This window comes from Felis catus, chromosome C2 (assembly GCF_018350175.1).
Source record: "Felis catus isolate Fca126 chromosome C2, F.catus_Fca126_mat1.0, whole genome shotgun sequence".
In the NCBI taxonomy this organism is placed as follows: Eukaryota; Metazoa; Chordata; class Mammalia; order Carnivora; family Felidae; genus Felis; species Felis catus.
The window spans coordinates 50445045-50469645 of NC_058376.1; the positions used below are offsets into that span (position 1 = coordinate 50445045).

Below are 24601 nucleotides of genomic sequence, written 5' to 3' on the forward strand. Positions count from 1 at the left end.
AAAGTCTCAAATGGATTAATACAGGATTAAAAATAAGACAAGTATTAGTTCATAAGAGTTCTAAAAAGGAATAGAGAAAATACTGTGATTATTGGCAAGTCATTCCACCATGTGAAGAATTTAACAATGGAATCCATATTGTTGTTGTATATTGCAGCAATTAAGTATGGATTGAGAAGATATCTACACATTTGGAAATGACAAAGGAATTCCATTTTAGAGCAATTGACTAGGAAGGAAATTGTAAAGGTCACTGTGTATAATCTTTTGCCGTGTGTGTGTGTGTGTGTGTGTGTGTGTGTGTTTGTGTGTGTATACACACACAGATATCTGTATATATATGGACAGAATAAGTATAAAAATAAAAGTATTTTTTTCATGCTTAAAAATATTGCACCCATTACAAAATACTAGATTATTAAGAGATTTACCTATAAAGTAACTAAACAGGGTATCTATATACTTGACTCTATTTTACTTTTTTGCAGTTTTTAAATTATGACATATTACTGAAAATATTCTCCTAAATTAGTCCTGAAAAAATCTTAAAGATTTGAATTGATTATTCTAATGAAGAAACCAAGGAGGAATTTGATTAAATCTTTGCTATGTTAGAAGCATTTCTATCAAGTTCGTGAAGATCAGTTTTTAAAAGTGTACCAACTAAAAGAATGTGAACTTAAATTAAAATCCAAATAGTTGTCATTAATTACATTCAAATGCTCAGATAACACAAAGACCTGTAGCAATAAGAAATGATCAGCTGTTGCAACCTGAAGCTGAATCTGACCTAGATCAGCAGAACTCTTCCAACAGACCCATGGGATCCTGGAGAATAAATGGTTATTATTTTGAGATGCTAAGTTTTGGGGTATTTGATTATAATTTTTTTTTGTTTTAGCAATAGTTGATTTTTATGTGATAGCACGTGTTTTCATAAGGTTTCTAATATAATAATGCTGAGTAACAATGACAACAAAAAGCAAATCTCAAGGGCTTATGTAAAAACAACAACTTTTTTTCTACCCTCACTCAGGCATTTTTGGATTAGCTGTGTGGCTTTGTTCAGGTTGCAAGTTCGTTTCAGATCACTTCTACCTGTCTCTCAATCTGGGAATAGAACATGATCTTTTCATGGCAGAGGACAAAAGGGCAAGAGGGAGGACAAACATGAAAGCAATCTAGTACATCTCTCATGTTTGCTCACTTCCTATATGTCAAGCAATTCATGTGGTCATTCCCAATGTTGGGGAGAGTGGAAGGAAATACAGTCTGCTGTGAGACAGAAGGGGATAGGGAAGTAAGTAAATATTTGCTGAACAATTATCTATCACATCATACATTACTTGCATTGATTTCTGTGTTGAGGTTTCAGGGTAAAGGCTGATAAAGAGAGGATATCAGAACCCATGATCTTCAACTTCTTTTTCTCACTCCCACAGCAAGCAGTCTTAAAGGTGTGTAGAGCCGATGTTCTTCAAGGAGACTTTGTTTTCAGAAAGGTGCACTCTTGCCAAGAAACAAGTTGTGAGTAAGTTTTCAGCCTACTCAGGAATGTTTTCTCCTTCAGAATTCCATGTAAATCCTATCAGACTCAGGGCAACATTCCTTTATCATTATGGATCTGAATTTATTGTCATTCTTTCTTATATTTCTCACATCTGTATCACCTATTTTTATTTTTATTTTTTAAGTTTATTTATTTTGAGAGAGAGGGAGAGACAGAGAGCACGTGAATGAGTGGGGGAGGAGCAGAGAGAGAGAGAGAGAGAGAGAGAGAGAGAGAGAGAGAGAGAGAAAGAGGGAGACTCCCAAGCAGGCTCTGTGCTGTCACCAACAGTGAGATCATGATTGAGCTGAAACCAAGAGTCCAATGCTTAACTGACTGAGCCATCCAGTCACCCCTCTCTCACCTATTTATTATTTATTTATTTTTAATGTTTATTCACTTTTTGAGAGACAGAAAGAGACAGAGTCAGTAGGGGAGGGGCAGAGAGAGAGGGAGACACATAATCCAAAGTGGGTTCCAGGCTCTGGGCTGTCAGAACAGAGCCCGATGTGAGGCTTGAACCCATGAACCTTGAGATCATGACCTGAGCCAAACTCAGATGCTCAACCGACTGAGCCACCCAGGTGCCCCTCACCTATTTTTAATACTAAAATATTACAACCCGATAGTGATCCCAAACTTGGATTTTAGCATGAGTGTATTATTGTTTTGGAGGTATAAAGGTACATGCCTGTCTGATTTACTGAATCACAAGTTCTGTGAAGGCAGAGAAAATATATTGCTCATCTTTTACCCCCAGTATCTGGTTCACTCACTGGCCTCCTGTAAGTGCTCAGTGAACACTGACTAGGATCCATTTGTCTGAGAGAAGCACCTACTCCTGTCACACAGACACTCCCCTCTTTAAGTTCAAAAAACTACTTTAACACATTGTTTTTTTTATAATAATTAGAGTAAAATCAATTCCAGATACCACACATACCCTCTGGATATGCTGTATAATTATTTTTAATATTATTAGATTATTTGATTGTGTGATAATCACTTGACTTTTTTTTTTTTACAATTACTAAACTAATTAATTCAAATATATGTGTTATTGAACCTAATGATAGGATTTCCTCTTCCTCATTACCTCCACATTTATCCTCTTATAACATTTATCTATAATAATCCATTTGTCTTGGGACCTAATGAATATTTAGTCCTTGACTTTGCCTTATACATGACCTCATCTGAGTTCTCCCTTTTTTTTCTTCATCTACTCTAGATTGCAACTATTGAAATTTCCTTTTTTATTCTAACACATGGTTGTATTTTATTTCCAATGTCATATTCTGTTGCTGGTTGCTGTCCAAGAGTGCCTTTGCAAATACTTTATTTTATTTTAAGGACAAGCATTGTTTCCTCTTTGTGCTAAATATTCTGAGGACTCAGAGGGTTCTTTTTAAAATTTTTTTATAAAGTTTATTTATTTTGGGGCGCCTGGGTGGCGCAGTCGGTTAAGCGTCCGACTTCAGCCAGGTCACAATCTCGCGGTCTGTGAGTTCGAGCCCCGCGTCGGGCTCTGGGCTGATGGCTCAGAGCCTGGAGCCTGTTTCCGATTCTGTGTCTCCCTCTCTCTCTGCCCCTCCCCCGTTCATGCTCTGTCTCTCTCTGTCCCAAAAATAAATAAACGTTGAAAAAAAAATTAAAAAAAAAAGTTTATTTATTTTGAGAGACAGAGATAGTGGAGGAAGGAGAGGGAGGGAGGGAGGGGGAGGGAGGGAAGGAGGGAGAGAGAGAGAGAATCCCAGCCAGACTTTGTGCTGTCAGTGCTGAGCCTGATTCAGAGCTGGAACTCATGAACCACAAGATCACTACCTGAATCAAAACCAAGATTTGTATCCTTAACTGACTGAGCCACCCATGCACCTCTCAGAGTGCTGTTTCATATTGTGTTTCTTGAGTATTTCTTAAAAAACAACAAAACGTTTTTAGATGAAGATGGTGGTAGAGTAGGAGGACCCTAGGCTTGTCTTGTCCCATGAACACAACTAGATAACTATCAAATTATCCAAAATACCCCAGAAATTGACATAAAGACTGACTGAACAAACTCCATAGTTAAAGGGAGAAAAGAGGTCAGTTTGAAGAAGTTAGGAAGTGCAGAGACAGGGTTTAGGGAAGAAACAGATTATGGCTGCTGTGGAGGGGAGGGAGAAGGGCAAGAAAGAAAGGAACACACAGGGAACACATAAGGAGAACATTTCCCCAAAGCTATTGGCTTGGAAACTGAGAGGGGATGAATTTCATGAGTTCTTGCAATACAGGGTTAAAGCCTAGAGTTTTAAGGTCAGCAGGTTTGGCTGCACTAGAGCCCTGAGGGCATTGTACTCCTTCTGGAGAAGGCAGCAAACCACTTGGAGGTAGATGGCATGGAAACAGTGAACTGAACATTTGGGGCACAACGTGGAGAGATGATTCACTCTTCTCAGAGCACATCCCTGAGAAGTAGCATTCACAGAGACCACTCTCTGGAAATGGCAAGTGTCATTTCCTTTCCCTGCCCCTCAGAATACACAGAACCACCTGTGGAAAGCAGCTCACCCCTGACACTGGCTGCCTAACTTGCTTACACCAAGCCCCACACCCCTGTGCTTTGACAGGACTTCCCTTCTCAATCCTGCCTCAGTCCCATAATGATGGGCCCCTCTCCTAGAAGATCAGCACTAACCTCTGCCCACACCACATCACCTGAGCAGAATGTTCTACAGGGTCTCAGTTCTGATAGAGACAGTTTCTGGCCTCCTTTCACGAGCATACCAGAGCACACATAGTTAAAACTTGCCACATTCAGTCCAGGGACCAAACACTGCCCATAGCAGGTAAGGAGTGCCTCTGCAGATCACTGGCCTGAAGGATAGAGCAGCCAAACCACAATAGCAGAGTACACACAGCACACACAGAGACACTCCATGAAGGCCAGATCCTGGGTGCTACATGACCTCTTCTTCATAAGGCCATTATGAAGCAGGAGATATTGGCTCTTCTAATGGAGAGAAGAAGGCAGAGACTTAGACTGTCCAAGACAGAGGAATTTATCCCAAATGAAGAATAAGACAAGGCAATGGCCAGAGATTTAAGCAAAGCTTATATAAGTAACATGACTGATGGAGAATTTGAAGCAACAATCATAAGGACACTCACTGGGCTTGAGAAAAGAATAGAAGACATCAGTGAGATGCTTATCACAGAGAAAAAAAGAGAAAAAAATCAGTCAGAGATGATGAGTGCATTGAGGTGATTGGAAACAGGCTTGATGCAATGAACAGCAGGCTGGAAAAAGCAAAGGAACAAATTAGTGACTTAGAAGACAAAACAAAGGGAAATAATGGAGCTGAACAAAAGATAAAGAATTAGACAACATGAGAATGGACATAGTTTGACTTCATCAAATGTAATAACATTGTATTCTAGGAGTCCCAGAAGAACAAGAGAGAAAGGGGGACAGAAAATTGATTTCATGAAATAATAGGAGAAAACCTCCCTAATCTAGGGAAGGAAACAGACCTCTAGATCTAGGAAGCACAGAGAACTCCTATCAAAATCAAGAAAAGCAGGCTAACATCAAGACATACTGTAAATAAACTTGCAAAATATAGTGACAAAGAAAAAAAGTCTTAAAAGCATCAAGTCAAAAGAAGTCCTTAAGGTACTAGGGAAAACCCATAAGGATAGCTGGAGATTTCTCAAGAAAAGCTAGACAAGCCAGAAGGAAGTGGCATGATATATTCAAACTGATGAATGGGAAAATCTGTAGCCAAGAATACTCTAGGCAGCAAGGCTATCATTGAATAAGAGAGATAAACAGATTCCCAGACAAACAAAAACTAAAGGAGTTTGTGGCCACTAAACCAGCTCTGCAAGAAATATTAAAAGGAGCTCTCTGGGTGGGAAGGAGAGACCAAAAGTCTCTCCTCCAAAGGAAAAGATTACGGAGACTCTCTCCAGAAACAATGACAAAACAATAAAATGCAATAAATACATATTTGTTAATAATTACTTTGAATGTAAATGGACAAAATACTCCAATCAGAAGATACAGGATGTCAAAATGGATTTAAAAAAAAACAGTACTTAACTCATCTGTATGCTATGTATAAGAGACTCATTTTGGACCTAAAGTCACCTGCAGATTTAAAGTGAAGAGGTGGAGAAATATTTATCATGCAAATAGATGTCAAAAGAAAGCCTGAGTAGCAACACTTAGATCACAGAAACTAGACTTTAAAGACTGTAACAAGAAACAAAGAAGGGTACATATAACAATAAAGGGACAATACAACAAGAATATGTGACAACTGTAAATATTCATGCACCCAACATGAGAGCATCCAAATATATAAAACAATAACAAACATGAAGGAACTAATTGATAATAACACAATAGTAGTAAGGGACTTTACCACCTCCACGGACATCAACGAACGGTGCATCTAAACAGAAAATAAACAAGGAAACAATGGTTTTGAATGACACACTGGAACATATGGACTTAACAGATATCTGTTCAGAACGTTTGATCCTAAAACAACAGAACACACATTCTTTTCAAGTATACATGGAACATTCTTCAGAATGTATCACATATTAGGTCACAAAAGAAGCCTGAACAAATACAAAAAGATAAAAATCATACCATTCACCTTTTTTGACCCCATGCTATGGAACTAGAAGTCAACCACAAGAAAAAAATTGGAAAGACTACATATGCATAGAGGTTAAATAACATCTTACTAAACAATGAATGGGTCAACCAAGATATCAAAGAAGAAGTTTTTAAAAATATATGGAAACAAATGAAAATGAAAGCATGATAGTCCAAGACCTTTGGGATACAGACAAAAGCAGTTCTAAGAGGGAAGTCTATAACAATACAAGCCTACCTCAAGAAGGAAAATCTCAAATAAACAAACTAATCTTACACCTAAAGGAGCTAGAAAAAACAAATGAAGCATAAAGCAGCAGAAGGAAAGAGATAATATAGAGCAGAAATAAATTATATAGACACTAAAAAAAAAACCCAATAGAAAATATATCAGTGAAATCAGGAACTGGTTTGAAAAAATTAATAAAATTGATAAACCTCTAGTGACACTTATCAAAGAAAAGAGAAAGGACCCAAATAAATAAAATCAAAATGAGAGAGGAGAATCAGCAACCAACACCACAGAAATACAAACAATTATAAGAGAATATTATGAAAAACTTTATGCCAAAAAATTGGATAATGTTGAAGAAATGGATAAATTCCTACCAACATATAAACTACCAAAACTGAAACAGAAAGAAATAGAAAACTTGAACAGACCAATAACCAGCAAAGAAATTGAATCAATAATAAAAAAACTCCCAACACACAAAAGTCCAGGGCCAGATGACTTCCCAGGGGAATTCTACCAAACATTTAAGGAAGTGTTAATACTTATTTTTCTCAAATTATTCCAAAAAATAGAAAAGGAAAACTTCAAAATTCATTCTATAAAGGCAGCATTTCCCTGATATGAAAACCAAATAAAGATTCCACTAAAAAAGATCTTAAGATCAATATCCCTGATGAATATGGGTGCAAAAGTTCTCAATAAAATACGAACAAACTGAATCCAAAAATACATTTTAAAAAATTATTCACCACATTCAAGTGGGATTTATTTCTGAGTTGCAAGCATGGTTCAGTATTTGCAAGTCAATCAATGTGATACACTACATTAATAAAAGAAAGGATAAAAACTATATGATCATTTCGATAAATGCAGGGAAAGCATTTAACAAAGTACAACGTCCATTTATGATAACAAAAAAACCCCTCAATAAAGTAGGTTTAGAAGGAACATACTTCAATGTAATAAAGGTGATCTATGAAAAACCCACAGCTCATATCATCCTCAATGGGGAAAAACAGAGTCAGAAACAAGACAGATTTCCACTCTCACCACTATTATTTGACATAGTACTGAAAGTTCTAATCACAGCAATAGACAACAAAAAGAAATAAAAGGCATCCAAATCGACAAGGAAGAAGTCAAACTTCCACTATTTGCAAACAACATAATACTCCATGTAGAAAACCCAAAAGACTCCCCTGAAAATTTCTAGAACTGGCAAATTCAGTAGTCGCAGGATACAAAATCAAAGTAAAGAAATCTGCTGCATTTCTACACCCCAATAATGAAGCAGCAAAAAGGGAAATTAAAGGAATCAATCCCATTTACAATCACACACACCCAAAAAAAACCTAAGCTAACTTAGGAATAAACCTAACCAAAGAGATGCAGGACCTGTACTCTGACAACTATAAAACGTTGTTGAAAAAAACTGAAGATGGCACAAAGAAATGAAAATATATTCCATGCTCATTGATTGGAAGAACAAACATTGTTAAGATGTGTATACTAACCAAAGAAATTTACACATTTAATGCAATCCCTACTAAAATGTCACCAGCATTTTTCACAATTGGAACAAACAATTCTAAAATTTGTATTGGAACCACAAAGGATCCTGAATAGCCACACACACACAAAAAATCTTCAAAAAGAAAAGCAAAGCTGAAGGCATCACAATTTTAGGCTTCAGGCAATATTACAAAGCTGTAGTCATCAAGACGACATGGTACTAGAACAAAAACATACATAGATCAATAGAATAAAATAGAAAACCCAGAAGTGAACCCCCACTATATGTTCAACTAATCTTTGACAAAGCAGTAAAGAATATCCATTGGAAAAAGGACAGTCTCTTCAACAAATGGTATTGGAAAAACTGGACAGCAACATGCAAAAGACCAAAACTAGATCACTTTCTTATACCATACACAAAAATAAATTCAAAGTGGATGAAAAACACCTGAAACCATAAAAACCCTAAAGGGGAACACAGGCAGAAATCTCTTTGATCTTGGCTATAGCAACTTCTTTCTAGATATGTCTCCTGAGACAAGGGAAACAAAAGCAAAGATAAACTATTGGGATTTCATAAAAAAAAAAAAAAAGGCATCAACACACCAAGAGAAACATTCAAGAAAACTAAAAGACAACCTACAAAATGGGATGAGGTATTTGTAAATGGCGTGCCCAGTAAAGGATTAGTATAACAAATATGTAAGGAAATGATACAACTCAACACCCCAAAATGAATAATCCAATTAAAAACTGGGTAGAAGACATGAATAGACATTTTCCCAAAGAAGACATAGAGATGGCCAACAGACATATGAAAAGATGTTCAAAATCATTGATCATTAGGAAAATAGAAATCAAAACTGCAATGAGATATCACTTCATACCTGTCTGAATGGCTAAAATCAGTAACTCAAGAAACAAGTGTTAGCGAGGATGCAGAGAAAGAGGAACGCTCTTACACTGGTGTTGGGAAAGCAAACTGGTGCATCCATTCTGGAAAACAGTATGGAGGTTCCTCAAAAAGTTAAAAATAGAACTGCCCTGAGATCCAGCAGTTGCACTACTAGATATTTACCCGAAGAATACAAAAATACTAAATCAAAGGGATAGATGCACTCCAATGTTTGTAGTGGCATCATCTACCATAGCCAAATTATAGAAATAGTCCAAATGTCCATCACCTGAAGAATGGACACAGAGAGTATGGTGTATACATACAATGGGATGTTAATCATAAAAAATGTATAAAATCTTGCTATTTACAATGACATGGATGGAATGAGAGAGTATTATACTAAGCAAAATAAGTCAGTTGGAGAAGGTTAAATACCATACGATTTCACTCATGTGGAATTTAAGAAACGATAAAAATAAGCCAAGGGGAACATGAGGGAGAGAGAGGGACGCAAACCAAGAAACAGGCTCTTAACTATAGAGACCTAATGGTTACCAGAGGGGAGGCGGGTGGAGAGATGGGTAAAATAGATGATGAGGATTAAGGAGTTCATACGCTGGAGAGAGCACCAGGTGTTATATGGAAGGGTTGAATCACTATATTGTACACCTGAAACTAATATTATACTTTATATTCACTAACTGGAATTTAAATAAAAACTGTAAAAAATAATGAAACATTCCAATTCTTCTTGGCATCAATCTTTGGTTGTAGTTACACCTTTCATTCTGACTTTCTGGCCTAGTTCTGAAGTTCTTAATTCTTTTCAATCATGATTTCACTGAATATTAAATATAACATATTTGTCCTTCTGCCTAACTTCTCTTATCAGCTTACCTTTGAATTACTGTAATCATTTGCATTTTGGTTCCACAAAGATCTGACATCAATTTTAATAACATATTTTCAACCTTAACTATTTCCCCTATTTTCTCTTGCTCCCTCATTTTTTTTTCACTTTTAGTTTTATATATATCCTTAGGAGAACTACTCTTAGAAGTCTTCAAAAAATTAAAACATGATTTACCTTCTACACTTTCTACTTCTTACATGAAACGCAAACATCATTTTCTTCATTTCTCCATTAAGCTGTAAAATAACTAAATTACTGCACAATTTCCCCTCAGCATCTAGCTACCACTTCTACCATTCTTCTGAAAATAGACTCTTGCTGGTAGGAAATAATCTCCCAAATATAAAACACAATGAATTTTGAGGCTTCCTCATCTTCCCCCCTCTCTCAGGACAATTTGGCACTGCTACTGATAATCCTGGTTCTCTCACCTCCCTCAACATTTTCCCTCTCAGGTTTTCCCTTCATTTACCCTTTGCAAAATGTGAGCCTTTCTGATAGTTGAGTCACTTGCCCTCTCAACTATTCTCTTTGCTCCTTCAGAAAACTCCTGTACTCCAAAAAGTGTCTTTTTCTCCTTGTCCCTAGTGGCACATCCCAAACAACCTATCAACGGTTTCTTCAAAGATACCATCCTGTGCCACTCCGGACTCGTTCCATGTTTACCACTAATTTTTACCACCTAATTTTCTCATTTTCATAAAAATCCCTGCTATTTCTGCTATTAACACTCTAAGTCTTGGTTACAATAGCTAGTGTTTATCGAGCCCCTGCTGTGTTGGATAGAGTAGGTATTCTTCTTAAGCAAAATCTGTCATATTTTACTCTTTTGAGGACCTATAGACCTTTCCTTATCCTGATGCCTCTCAAAATTTTCTATAGACATATATTCAGTTAAAACTGATGTTCTGCCCTAAGCCTTTCTAAATTTTTTAACATTTATTTATTTTTGAGAGACCGAGAGAGGCAGAGTATGAGCAGGGGAGGGGCAGAGAGAGAGGGAGACAGAATTTGAAGCAGGCTTCAGGCTCCAAGCGGTCAGCACAGAGACCTACGTGGGGCCCGCACTCACAAACCGCGAAATCTGAGCCACCCAGATCTGAACCACCCAGGCACCCCTGCCCTAAGCCTTTCTAAAAATATTGTACTCTCTTCTAGAATATATTTGCTCATCCTCCAGTCTTCTAATTGTTGGAGTGTTTCAGAGTTTAGTTCTGAAATTTATTTTCTATTATATCTACACCTGCCCCCTGAGTAATCTCATAAATCATGAATATTCAAATATTTATAATTCCAGCACCAGCCTCTTGCTTGAAATCTAGCCACTTACATCTACATTTCTATTTAACATCTTTACTTCAGTTTCTAATAACCAACTCAAACTTAACATGTTCAAAACCAAACTCTTGGTGAATATATCCCTCAACGGTGCCCAAATCCTTTTTTACCAGGAGTCTTCTTCATCTCAATAAGTCACAGTTTCACTCTTTCAGTTGTGGAGGTCATAAAAAAAATAAAAAATAAAATAAAATAAATCACTCCTTTTACATCCAAATATCAATCCTGTTAACTGTATTTCAAACTATATCCAGAGCTCTCCATTTCTTACCACTTTCACTGCTACCATCCTTACAATTATTTTTAATCTCTTATTTGGATTATTGCAAGAGTCGCCTAACCAGGTCCTCTGCCTTCACTCTTCTTCACCTACAACCTATTTTCCACTCATCAGTCAGAATACTGCTAAAACTTCCTCCTCTGCTCAAATCACTGCAGTGAAGGTCCTTAAAATGTGCTACAGGGTCCTGCCTATTACTACTGACTTTTAGAGTGCTCTCTCAGACCACATCTCCTATCATCATCTCTCTTGTTCCTTTTGTCAAGATCAGTGTTTAGATCATTCTAAAACCATAGGATGGGGGGTGATCTTGGACCACTCCCTCCCAGGCAGGGACATTAGCATTATCTGGAGGTAGGGTATATTTACAGGAGGCCACTACTGGCATCTGGAAGGGAGAAGTCAAGGATGCTGCTAAACATCCTACAAAGCACAAGACAATTCCCCACAACAGTTATCTAGCCCCAAATGTCAATAGTACAGAGTTGAGAAACACAGTATTAGTTACAGTGATCCCCTTCAGATTCCCATATTAAAAATATATTAAGAATATATTAGCGTCCGACTTCGGCTCAGGTCATGATCTCATGGTCAGTGAGTTCGAGCCCCACGTCGGGCTCTGTGCTGACAGCTCAGAGCCTGGAGACTGTTTCAGATTCTGTGTCTCCCTCTCTCTCTGCCCCTCCCCTGTTCATGCTCTGTCTCTCTCTGTCTCAAAAATAAATAAACGTTAAAAAAAATTAAAAAAAAAAGAATATATTAAGAGTGCCACACCTTCTGGACTTTTCACTAAATGTTGTTTCTCTCTGGAACATTCTTTTCTTGATGCCTCTCTCAAAAACATTAATTTTCCTGGAGTGCCTGGGCATCTTGGTCAGTTAGGCATATGACTCTTGGTTTCAGCTCAGGTCATGATCTCAGTTTGTGAGTTTGGGTCCCATGTTGGGCTCTGCACTGACGGTGCGGAACCTGTTGGAGATTCTCTCTTTACCTCTCTCTCTGTCCCTTTCCCACTCACTCTATCTTAAACACTTAAAAAAACAAAAACATTATTTTTCTGATAGAGGTATGCCTTCATTTTATGCAGCTCTCTGTCCAACATTATCTCAGAAAGCCCTTCTGTAACTATCCTATCTATTCTCCAAGTAGCTGCTATCATGAAACCTACTTTCCTTCATTATGATATTACATATTATTTATATATTTGGTTTTTGTCTGTTTCTGTCCACTAGAATGATCTCCATTACAGCAAAGTTTTTGTCACTACCCATCTCTTATCCTTAGAACCTAAAAACAGTGTCTGAAACATGCAATATGATGAATGAATGGAAAAATGAATGAATGAATTGCTTATCCAGAGCTAAATCATCCTATCCTATTGCTTTCACTCTATCTATGGTAAGTTAGCACCTTAAGTTTTAAAGATTTTCTTTCTCTAATGTGCTTACTACTCGCACCTATTCTTTGGAAACAATAGCATTTCTGTTTTCACAAAATTTTTTTAAATTTGTCTTTGTAACTTTAACTACTTAGCAGGAAATGCCTACCACAAACCATTTATCCTACACAGTTTAGTCCACTGCTTCATAAAGTCTATTAGCATAATTTCTTTGAATTATCAAATGTAGTTTCTGTATTAGGTGCTATTTTCCTGGTTGACTCACCATAATTTTTATGGCAGCATATACTTCTTAAATAGGACCATAACCATCTTTTTTTTTTTTTTAAAACCACAAGCTGTGACAATCTTAACTATAAATATTAAGTTCAAATAATCAAGAATATCATCTTGATGTTAAGGAAAAATTTTTCAGATTCTTAAAAAGTTAGTTAAATTATATAGGTCATGAAAAATTATATAGGCTATGAAAAAAATTTACTCTCACCCTCTTCAGACATATTTTGCTTTTGTCTATGAGATTTAGGTATCTAGAGTTCTATATTAATTCATTAATGAATGGATGTTACAGTTAATACAATGGATAGAAATTAGATTAATCATGAACTTGAAATAAGAATAACTGTCTAATCCTGGAAATTCTGAGTCCTAATAGGGAAAAAAGACAAGTTTTGAGTCCTAAGTATCCTTGACATGGATAAAATTGATTCTGAAATGAGCTGAATAATAATTCCAGACCTTTTTTCTTTCATATCCTGCTTACATATACATGTGGGTGTGTATGTATATGTATATACTTATTTATACAAATATTATTTACTAGTTTGTTGCTTTCATTTTTATTTTTATTTTCTACAGTGTATTTTGAAGAGCTGAACATTCCAATTTTGGTTAAGTCCAATTTAACCATTTATTCCTTTATGCTTTGTGTTCTAGTGTTTTATTAAGATATCTTTACCTAGCCCTTGGCCTTAAGATTTTTCTCCTATATTTTCTTTTCTTATCATTTTAGGTTTTACATTTCAATCTATGATATACTCGAGGTTAATGTTTTTAATAGTATAATGAAAATGTTGATATTCATCCCCCCTCCTTTATGGATGTTCAGTTGTTCCTGCTTGAATACCTTGGACATTTGATTTCAAAAAGCCAAATTGACCACATTTGTGCGTGCCTAATTTTATATACTCTGTAGTGTTGATTTGTAGATATAACTTCACACTATACCACACAGTCACATACTAGGCAACTTTATCTTTAGAGTGAACCTCTAAATCCATTAATGTAAGGCCTGTAACCATATTCTTTTATACAAATTTAAGATTAGTTGATTTCTACAAAAATCCTCTGAATTACTTCTGAGAAATTGATTTATATCTATATATCAATTTGGAGTGAATTGTTGTGTTCACAATACTGAATTGTACCTCCCAACCCATAATAAATCTCTATGTATGTTTAGAATTTCATAAATTTCTCAGTGATATTTTCCAATTTTAAATGGACAAGTCTTACACATATTTTGTTAAATATATTGCTAAGTTTTTAAATTTTTATGTGACTGTAAATTATCATTTTTATTCTACGTTTTAATAGTGTGTTGTGAGTATATGGAAATAAAATTTCTTTACAAATGTTATGTCCTGCAAACTTGCTAAAATAGTTTATTAGTTAAAATCACTTTGTGAATTTCTTAGAATGTTCTAAACACAAAATTGTGTCATTTTCTTGCTTTCCAGTCATATTTTTATACTATTTTTTCTAGCATTAATGCACTGGATAGGCCCTCCAGTCCAATGTTGAATAAAACATTCTGCCCTGTTTATTGATCTTGGAGAGAAAGCATTCAGTGCTTTATCATTAAATATGTCAGTTTTAGGTTTTTCTTGCCCTTTGAGGAGGTTTTATTCTTTTCCAAGTTTGTTGTAAATTTTAATTTACATCACTGCAAATACATTAATTTGTATTACTGCTGAATTTGTCAAATGCCTTCTCATTTATCAAGATGATTATATTATTTCTCCCTTTGTTAATATAGGGAATTACAGTGATCAACTTCGTAATGTTAAACTTTGCATTGCTCAGTAAAATCACTTGGTCAGGATGGATTATCAGACTTTTATAGTGTTCAGTTTGATTTGCAAATATTCTGCTAAAATTTTCTGTTTCTTATAATATCCTCTGTCACATCAACGTAATGCTGGCTTCATAAAATGATTTGAAAAAGGCCCTTCTTCTATTTTTCTGAGATTCTATGAGATATCTACTATTTATTCATTAAAAGTTTGATAGAATTCCTCATTGAGTCATCTAGCTTTGGGTTGTCTTTTAGGGAACAGTTTAATAACAAATTAATTTGTATATTTGGGATATTTCCATTTCAGTCTTTTCTTAGAACAATTTTAGTAATTTGACTTATTCAAGGTATTTGTCCATTTTATCTAAGTTAGTTAAATTTGATAAGCATAAAACGGTTCAGAAAGGTAATTAGAGCTTTATCAATTTATCGATCTTTCAAAGCATCAGCTTTTAGTTCCCTTAGATTTTCTCTAATGTTTGTATCACATTCCACTGATTTCTGCTTCTATCTGTATTCTTTCTTTTGTTCCACTCCTTTGAGATTTTTTTATCTTTTAAAATATCTTAAGATAAACAACTTACTTCACTAATTTGATATCTTTTTTCTTTTCTAATATAAGCATTTAAAGTTATAAACTCCCCTCTAAGCACTGTATTAGCAGAATTTAATAAACTTTTATATATTTTTATATCCATTCCATTCAAAATATTTTCTAAATTCTTCTATAAAATCTTCTTTGACTCTTGGGTTATTTGTGTGTGTGCGTGTGTGTGTGTGTGCGTGTGTGTGTGTGTGTGTGTATAATTTTCAAGTAGTTGAGGATATTCCAAATATCTTTCAATTACTAATTTCTAGCAATTTACATTGTGTTTATAGAACATGATTTATATAAGCTAAATCATCTTAAATTTGTTAAGGATTGTATTACAGTCTAGCAAATGGTCTATCTTCATGATTGTTTCATACGCACTTAAGAAGAATGGATTTTCTGATGTTGTTGGGTCTAATTAATTATAAATATATAAATATATTCATTTATTTTGTTTGATGGTCATTCAAGTCTTCTTTAATCATATTAAAGTTTGTGTATCAATAACTGAAAAAGCAGTGTTACAATATCTAATTCTAATAGTGCTTTTATCTATTTCTTTTGTCTTTATCTCTTCTTCAGTCTGTCAGCGTACCTGTGTTTTGAAGATCCATTATTAGGGCCTTAATAAGTTAGAATCATTATTACTTTTTAATGTAATAACCATTTAATTATGATATATTTATATTTATCTATAACATTTGTCTTTATATCTATTTTATTAAATATTAATATAGGTATTCAAACTTTCTCATATTATTGTGTTTTTGTTATATTATTTCTTATTTCTCTTTTTTAAAATTTACTTTGAAAAAAAATTAGGCTTACAAAAATTGCAAACATATTACAAAAAAACCTCAGTATATCCTTCAACCAGCATCCTCTAATATTGACATCTTACAAAACCAGAGGACAGTTATCAAAATAAGAAATTGTTATAGTTTTATTAATTAAAAACTTTATGTGGATTCTACCAGTTTCCTACTACTATACTTTTGTTTCAGATCCAGTTCAGGATTTCACATTGCATTTAGTGGTAATGTCTCCTTAGTCTTCTCCAATAGAGGATAACTTCTCAATTTTGACTAATAATGGCTTTTGTATTATTTAACAGTTCATGTGGGTTTTTTCCCCTTCTTTTGCCTCTTATTTGGTGAATCACATTGATAATTAAATGTTTCATGAGTCTTCCATTCCTGAAATAAACTATATTTGATTCCTTTACATGTTCCTGAATTCAAATTGCTATTTTTTAAAGAATTTTTGTGTTGATATTCATGATAGTATTAAGCCCTAAATTTGTTTCTTGCAGTCTTTGTCTTGATTTGGTATTAGAGTAAGGCTGGACCCCATAAAATGAGTTGGGAAGGACCTCATTGTGTTTTTTATTCTAGAATATATTGTGTAGAATTAGTATTATTTCTTCCTTAAGTGTTTGGTAAAATTAGTGAAACTATTTGTGGTTGGAATTTTCCTTTTTTGGAAGTTCTTAAAAATATATATATAGCTAATTTCATTAATAGAATTATTCATATTTATTTGTTCTTGAGTTTCATAATTTGTCTTTTTCAGTTAATTGGTCTATTTCATCTAAAATTTTTAATTTTTGGACATATTTTTAGTAGTATTCTCTTATTGTATTTGTTTTAAACTTTACCTATTTTGAAAGAGAGAGAGAGAACAAGCTGGGGGGAGTGGCAGAGAGAGAGAGAGAGAGAGAGAGAGAGAGAGAGAGAGAGAGAGAGAGAAAGAATTCCAAGCAGGTTCTATGATGTCACTGTAGAGCCTAACGTAAGACTCGATCTCACAAACCATGAGATCATGACCTAAGCCAAAATCGAGAGTCAGAGGCTTAACCGACTGAGCCACTCAGGTACTCCCTTTCAGTGTATTTTTAATATCTGTGAATTAGTGGCAATTCCTTCCTCCATTCCAAAAATTAGCAATTTCTTTTATTTCTCCTTTGTGCTTGGTAATCAGGCTAGAAATTTATCAATTATATCTGTTTTTCAAAAATCTAGCTTTTGGTTTCTCTGTATAATTTTTAACTTTTATTAATTTCTGCCTTGATTTTTATAATTTTCTTCCTCCTGCTTCCTTTGGATTTAATTCAGTCTCCTTTCTCTGGTTGCTTAAGATGGGTATCTTTCAATTACTAATTTCTAGCAATTTACATTGTATTTTGATTATTGATTTTAGATCTTTTTTCCCTAACATTAGTGTTTGATTCCATGAAATTATCTATAAGTGCTTCAGCTTTGTACTACAAATTGTTTGTTGTATTTTCATTTTAATTTAGTTAAAATATGTAAAAATTTTCCTTAACGTAGATCCTTATTTGACCTGTGGGCTCAACGACCTGGAAGAAATGTATAAATTCCTAGAAACAAACAACCTTCTAAGAAATAAAATAAGTAAAAAGAAATAAAAAATAAATAAAGAAATAAAAAATTTGCATAGACCAATTACTAGTAAAGAGATTGAATCAGCAAAACCTCCCAAAAACAAAAGTCTAGCACCAGATGGCTTCACTGTGAATTCTACCAAATATTCAAAGAACATTAATATTTCTCAGACTCTTTTAAAAGACAGAAGAGGAGGGAACACTTCCAAACTCATTTTACAAGTCAAGCATTAGCCTGATACCAAAACCAGAGGAGGACACCACAGGAAAAGAAAATTACAGGCCAAAATTCCTGATGAACATAAATGAAAATGTCTCAAGCCAAATTCAAAATAAATTAAAAGAAACATATACCATGATCAAGTGGGATTTATTCCAGATCTGCAAGGATGGTTCAATATCCACAAACTAATCAATAATATGCCATTTTAACAAAATAAGGAATAAAAATTATATGGTCATCTCAATAGATTAACACAAAAGCATTTGATAAAATTCAATATCCATGTTTGAAAAAAAACTCAAGAAAGTGTGTATAGAGGGACTATATACACTTTAAAAGGTCATATATGACACAGCTAACATTATAGTCAATGGTAAAAGGCTGGAAGTTTTTACTCTAAGATCAGGAACAAGAAAAAGACATCCATTCTTGCCACTTTTATTCATCAGAGTATTGGAAATCCTCAGCAGAAGAATTAGGCAATGAATAGAAATAAAAGGCATACATATCAGAAAGAAAAGGGTAAACGTGCCTGAGTGGCTCATTTGGCTAAGCATTTGGCTATTGATGTTGGCTCAGGCTATTGATGTTGGCTATTGATGTTGGCTCTGTACATACCCACCCCCACCCCCCCACCCCCACCCTGCTGTTTCTTAAAATAAATACATAAGCATTAAAAAATTAAAGAGGTGAAAATGTCACTATTTGAAGATTACATAATATTATATATAGAACATGGTTAAGGCTCCACTAAAGAACTGTTATGAGTAACAAATGAATTCAGTAAAGCTGCAAGATACAAAAATTGATATATAGAAATATGCTGCATTTCTATACACTAATGACACAGTAGCAAAAACAAAAAGTAACAAAAACAATCTCATTTACAATTACATCAAAAAGAATAAAATACCAGGGGCACCTGGGTGGCTCAGTCTGTTGAGTGTCCGACTTCAGCTCAGGTCAGGATCTCACAACTCGTGAGTTCAAGCCCCGCATTGGGCTCTGTGCTGACAGCTCAGAGCCTGGAGCCTGCTTTGGATTCTGTGTCACCCTCTCTCTCTGCCCCTCCCCCACTTGCATTCTGTCTCTGTCTCTCTCAAAAATAAGGAAACATTAAAATTTTTTTTTTAAATAATAAAATACCTAGGAATGAATTTAACCAGTAGATATGAAAGGCCTGTACTCTGAAAACTGTAAGAAATTGATGAACGGGGCGTTTGGGTGCCTCAGTCGGTTAGGCATCCGACTTTGGCTCAGGTCATGATCTTGTGGTCTGTGGGTTTGAGCCCCATGTTGGACTCTGTGCTGACAACTCGAAGCCTGGAGCCTGGAGCCTGCTTCAGATTCTGTATCTTCCCCTCCTCTGCCCCTCCCCCACTTGCTCTCTGTCTCTTTCTCTCTCAAAAATAAACATTAAAAATAATTAAAAAAATAAATTGATGAAAGCAAGGTGACACAAATGGCAAGATAAACCATGCTCATGGATTGGAAGAATTAACATTGTTAAAATATCCACACTGTCCAAAGCAATCTACAGATTCAATGTAATCTCTTCAAAAATACCAATAGTGTTTTTTTATAGAACTAGAACAAAAAAAGCCTAAAATTTGTATGGAGCCACAAAAGACTCTGAATAGGCAAAGCAATCTTGAGAAAGGAGAATGAAGCTGAAGTTATCAAAGTCCCAGAATTTAAGATCTATTACAAAGCTATAGCAATCAATACAGTATAGTACTGGAACAAAAATAGACACATAGGTCAACAGAATTCAGAGCCCAGAAACAAACCCATGCATATATGTCAATTAATATATGACAAAGGAGGCAAGAATATATATAACAGAGAAAAGGTATTCTCTTCAATAAACCGTGCTGTGAAAACTAGACAAAACCATCCAAGAAAGAAAGAAAGAAAGAAAGAAAGAAAGAAAGAAAGAAAGAAAGAAAGAAAGAAAGAAAGAAAGAAAGAAAGAAACTGAACCTCTTTATTATACCATACACAAAATAAACTCAAAATGGATTAAAAAACTAAATGTAAAACCTGAACCAAAAAAAAGTTTCCAAAAGAAAACACAGGCAGTTCTCTCTTCACATCAACCTTAGCACTATTTTTCAGGATCTATCTCCTAAGGCAAGGGAAACAAAAGCAAAAACAAACAATTAAACTATTATTTGCTTTTGCACAGCACAGAAAACCATCAAGAAGATGAAAAGGCAACCTAATGAATGGGAGAAAATATTTGCAATTGATATATCGCATAAGAGGTTAATATCTAAAATATATAAAGAACACCACAACTCAACAAAAAAATAACCCAATTAAAAAATGGAGGAGGTAAATAGACACTTTTCCAAAAAAGACATACATATGTCCAACAGATATATGAAAAGATGTTAAACATCACTCATCATCAGGGGAACAGTCACAATCATCCCACACCAGTCAGAACTGCTGGTTATCATAAAGACAATAACAGATGTTGGCAAGATGTGGAAAAAGGGAATCTTTGTATACTTTTTGTGGGAATGTAAATTGGCACAGTCACTATGTAAAAGAGTGTGGAGGTTTTCCCCACAACAAAAACAGAAGTACCATGTGAGTCAATAATTCCACTGCTGGATATTTGCCCCCCAAAATAAAAACACTAATTGAAAAAAGGATATGCACCCCATGTTTATTGCATTATTTACAGTAGCCAAGATATGGAAGCAACCTAAGTGTTATCAATAGATGAATAGGCAAAGAAGATGTATATATACACAATAGAATATTACTCAGCATAAGAAAGAATGAAATCTTTCCACTTATGACAACATGAGTGGACCTAACTAAAGGGTATTATGTCAAGTGAAGTAAGCCATACAGACAAATCAAATATCACATGATTTCACTTATATGTGGAATCTAAAAATCAAACAATAAAGAGAGAAACAGACTCATAAAGACAGAGAACAGGTAATTGCCAAAGAAAAGGTGATGGGTGGGGGGTATGGTGGGTGAAATGGGTGAAGAGGATTAAAAGGTACAGACTTCCTGTCATAAAATAAATAGCTCTCAGAAATAAAAGGTACAGCAGAGAGACTATAGCCTGTAATACTGTAGTACACTAACCATGGTGAATATTTAGTAATGCACAAAATTGTTGAATTACTATACTACACACCTAAAACTAGTATTACATGCTACCTATACATCAAATAAAAATTTAAAGAGCCACCTGGGTGGCTCAGTTAGATAAGCATCCAACTCTTTATTTCAGCTCAGGTCATGATCTCCTGGTTTGTGAGATAAAGCCCCATGTCAGGCTCTGTGCTAACAGTGTGGAGCCTGCTTGGGATTCTCTCTTCTCTCTCTCTCTCTGCCCCTACCCCTACTTGTATGTGTGCTCTCCCTGTCTCTGTCTTTCAAAATAAACATTGAAGAAAAAGTTTTAAAACTTTTCAAAAGAAATTCAAGAAGATGCACATAAATGGAAATATATTTTGTGCTCATGAATTGAAAGAATTAATGTTAAAATGTCTGTATTACCCAAACCAATCTACGGAGTTGATTAAATCCTTATCAAAATTCTAGGGGCTCCTGGGTGGCTCAGTCAGTTAAGCATCTGACTTTGGCTCAGGTCATGATCTCCCAGTCCATGAGTTTCAGCCCAGCATCAGGCCCTGTGCTGACAACTCAGAGCCTGGAGCCTACTTCAGATTCTGTGTCTCCCTCTCTCTCTGCCCCTCCCCCTCTCACACTTTGTCTCTGTCTGTCTGTCTGTCTGTCTCTCTCTCTCTCTGAAGAATAAACATTAAAAACCTTTTAAATTTTTCTAATGGCGTTTTTTACAGAAATAGAACAAACAAGTTTAAAGTTTGTATGGAACTACTACAAAGGACCCTGAATAGCCCATCAATCTTAGGAACAAAGCTGAAGGCATCATATTCCCTGATTTTATACTGTAACACAAAATCACAGTGATTAAAATAGTATGATAGTGGCATGAAAACAGACACATAGGTCAATAGAACAAAGTAGAGATCCACAAAATAAATCCACACATATACTGTTAGTTAATTTACACAACAAAGGAGCAAAGGATAGTCAATGGGGAAAGGATTGTCTCTGCAACAAATGGTGCTGGAAAAACTTGACACCAACTTAAAAAAGAATGAAACTGGACCACAATACACAAAAAGTAACTCAAAATGCATTAAAGACTTAAATTAAAATCTAAAATCATAACACTCCTAGAAGACAACTTGGATGGTAAGATCCTTGACATAAGTCTTGGTGATGATTTCTTAGATCTAATTTCCTAAAAGAAAAGCAACAAAAGCAAAAATCAACAACTAGCATATATCAAACTAATAAACTTCTGCATATCAAAGGAAATCATCAACACAATGAAAAAGCAGCCTACTGAGTGGAAGAAAATATTTGCAGATCATGTATTTGATTAGAGGTTAATGTCCAAAATATATAAATAACTCACAAAACTCAATGGCAAAACAAAACAAAACACTCAAAACAATAAAAAAATTTGGCGGAAGACATGAATAGATATTTTTCCGAAGAAGACATACAGATGGCCAATACGGTCATGAAAACATGCTCGATGTTATTAATCATTAGGAAAACACATGCTCGATGTTATTAATCATTAGGAAAACGCAAATGAAAACCAAGAGATATCACCTCACACCTGTTAGAATGTGTGTTATTTTAATTTTACTAGTTTTTAATTTTTTAATGTTTATTTTTGAGAGAGAGAGAGGGAAAGGGGGAGGGGGAGGGGGAGAGAGAGAAAGCTTGAATGGATGAGGGGCAGAGAGAGAAGGAGACACAGAATGTGAAGCAGGCTTCAGTCGCTGAGCTGTCAGCACACAGCCCCACGTGGGGCTCAAATTCTTGAACCATGAGATCATGATTTGAGCCGGATGCTCAACTGACTGAGGCACCCAGGTGCCTCAGAATGTTTATTATTTTAAAAGACAAGACATAACAAGTGTTGACAAGGATTGGGAAAAAAGGAACCCTTATGCACTATTCAGGAGATTGTAAATTAGTGCAGCCACTATGCAAAACAGTATGGAAAGTTCTAAAAAAAATTAAAAAGAGAATTACCCTATGACCCAACAATTGCAGTTCTGAAATGAAAACACTAATTTGAAAAGAAAAAAGCACCCGTATGCTTATTCCACTGCTATTTATAATAGCTGATGTGGAAACAACCTAAATGTCCATCACTGGATGAATAGATTAAAAAAATGATACACTTACACACAATGGAATACAATTCAGCCATAAAAAATAGAATGAAATCTTGCCATTTGGAATAACATGGATGGGCCTTGAAGGCATTATGGTAAGTGAAATAAATCAGACACACATATAGTATGATCTTACCTATATGTGGAATCTAAAAACAAACACAAAATTCATAGACACAGAGAAGAAACTGGTGGTTGCCAGAAATGGGGATTGGGGTATAGAGAGTCAAGGGGTGGGCATATGGGTTAAGGAGGTTAAAAGGTACACACTTCCAGTTATAAAATGAGTGAGTCGGGTGGGGGGAGGTGTAATGTACAGCATGATGACTCTAGTTTATTGCATATTTGAAAGTTGTTAAGAGGGGCGCCTGGGTGGCTCAGTCGCTTAAGCGGTCGACTTCGGCTCAGGTCATGATCTCACGGTTTGTGAGTTCGAGCCCCGCGTCGGGCTCTGTGCTGACAGCTCAGAGCCTGGAGCCTGCTTCAGATTCTGTGTCTCCCTCTCTCTGACCCTCCCCCGTTCATGCTCTGTCTCTCTCTGTCTCAAAAATAAATAAACGTTAAAAAAATTAAAAAAAAAGAAAGTTGTTAAGAAAGTAAAAGACTTAAAAGTCTTTATCACAAGAAAATAAAATTTTGTGACTATGTATGGCAACAGAAAATAACTAGCTTATTGTGATCATTTCTCAATTTACACAAATTTTGGATCATAATGTTAATGCTCTTTGTCAATTATGCCCTAATAAAAAAATACAAACATATGCTGGGAATAAAGTTAAGGATAGAACTGCTGTTTGGGGGTACACTGCACTGTGAAGATTCAGAGGTTCTACATTGAAGTCTGTGGACTTTTGCCTGTGTGTGCGCATGCCTCTGGTATCCAATTTTTCTACCCATGCTGAAAACCTAGGCTTTCTCCACTGAACTGATTTTGCATCTTTTGTATTTTCTATACTTGGATGGGTCTACAACTGGATTTAAAAAAAAAGAATTTTAATGTTTATTTATTTTTGAGAGAGAGAAAGAGGAAAGAGGAAGAGAGAGAGAGAGGGAGACACAGAATCTGAAGCTGGCTCCAGGCTCCAAGCTGTCAGCCCACAGCCTGATGCGGGGCTCACACTCACAAACCGTGAAATCATGACCTGAGCCGAAGTCAGATGCTTAACTGACTGAGCAACCTAGGCGTACAAACTGGATTCTTTTATGTGTCTATCTTCCGATATCACACTATCTTGATTACTACGTCTTTAAATGAGCCTTAATATTGGA

The 24601-nt window shown here is 35.3% G+C and overlaps 1 long non-coding RNA gene across 1 annotated transcript in view; it reads right to left on the minus strand.

The window, feature by feature from the left end:
• LOC109491699 overlaps positions 1-24601 on the minus strand; it is a 104443-nt gene that overhangs the window by 58835 nt on the left and 21007 nt on the right. The window lies entirely within an intron of this gene.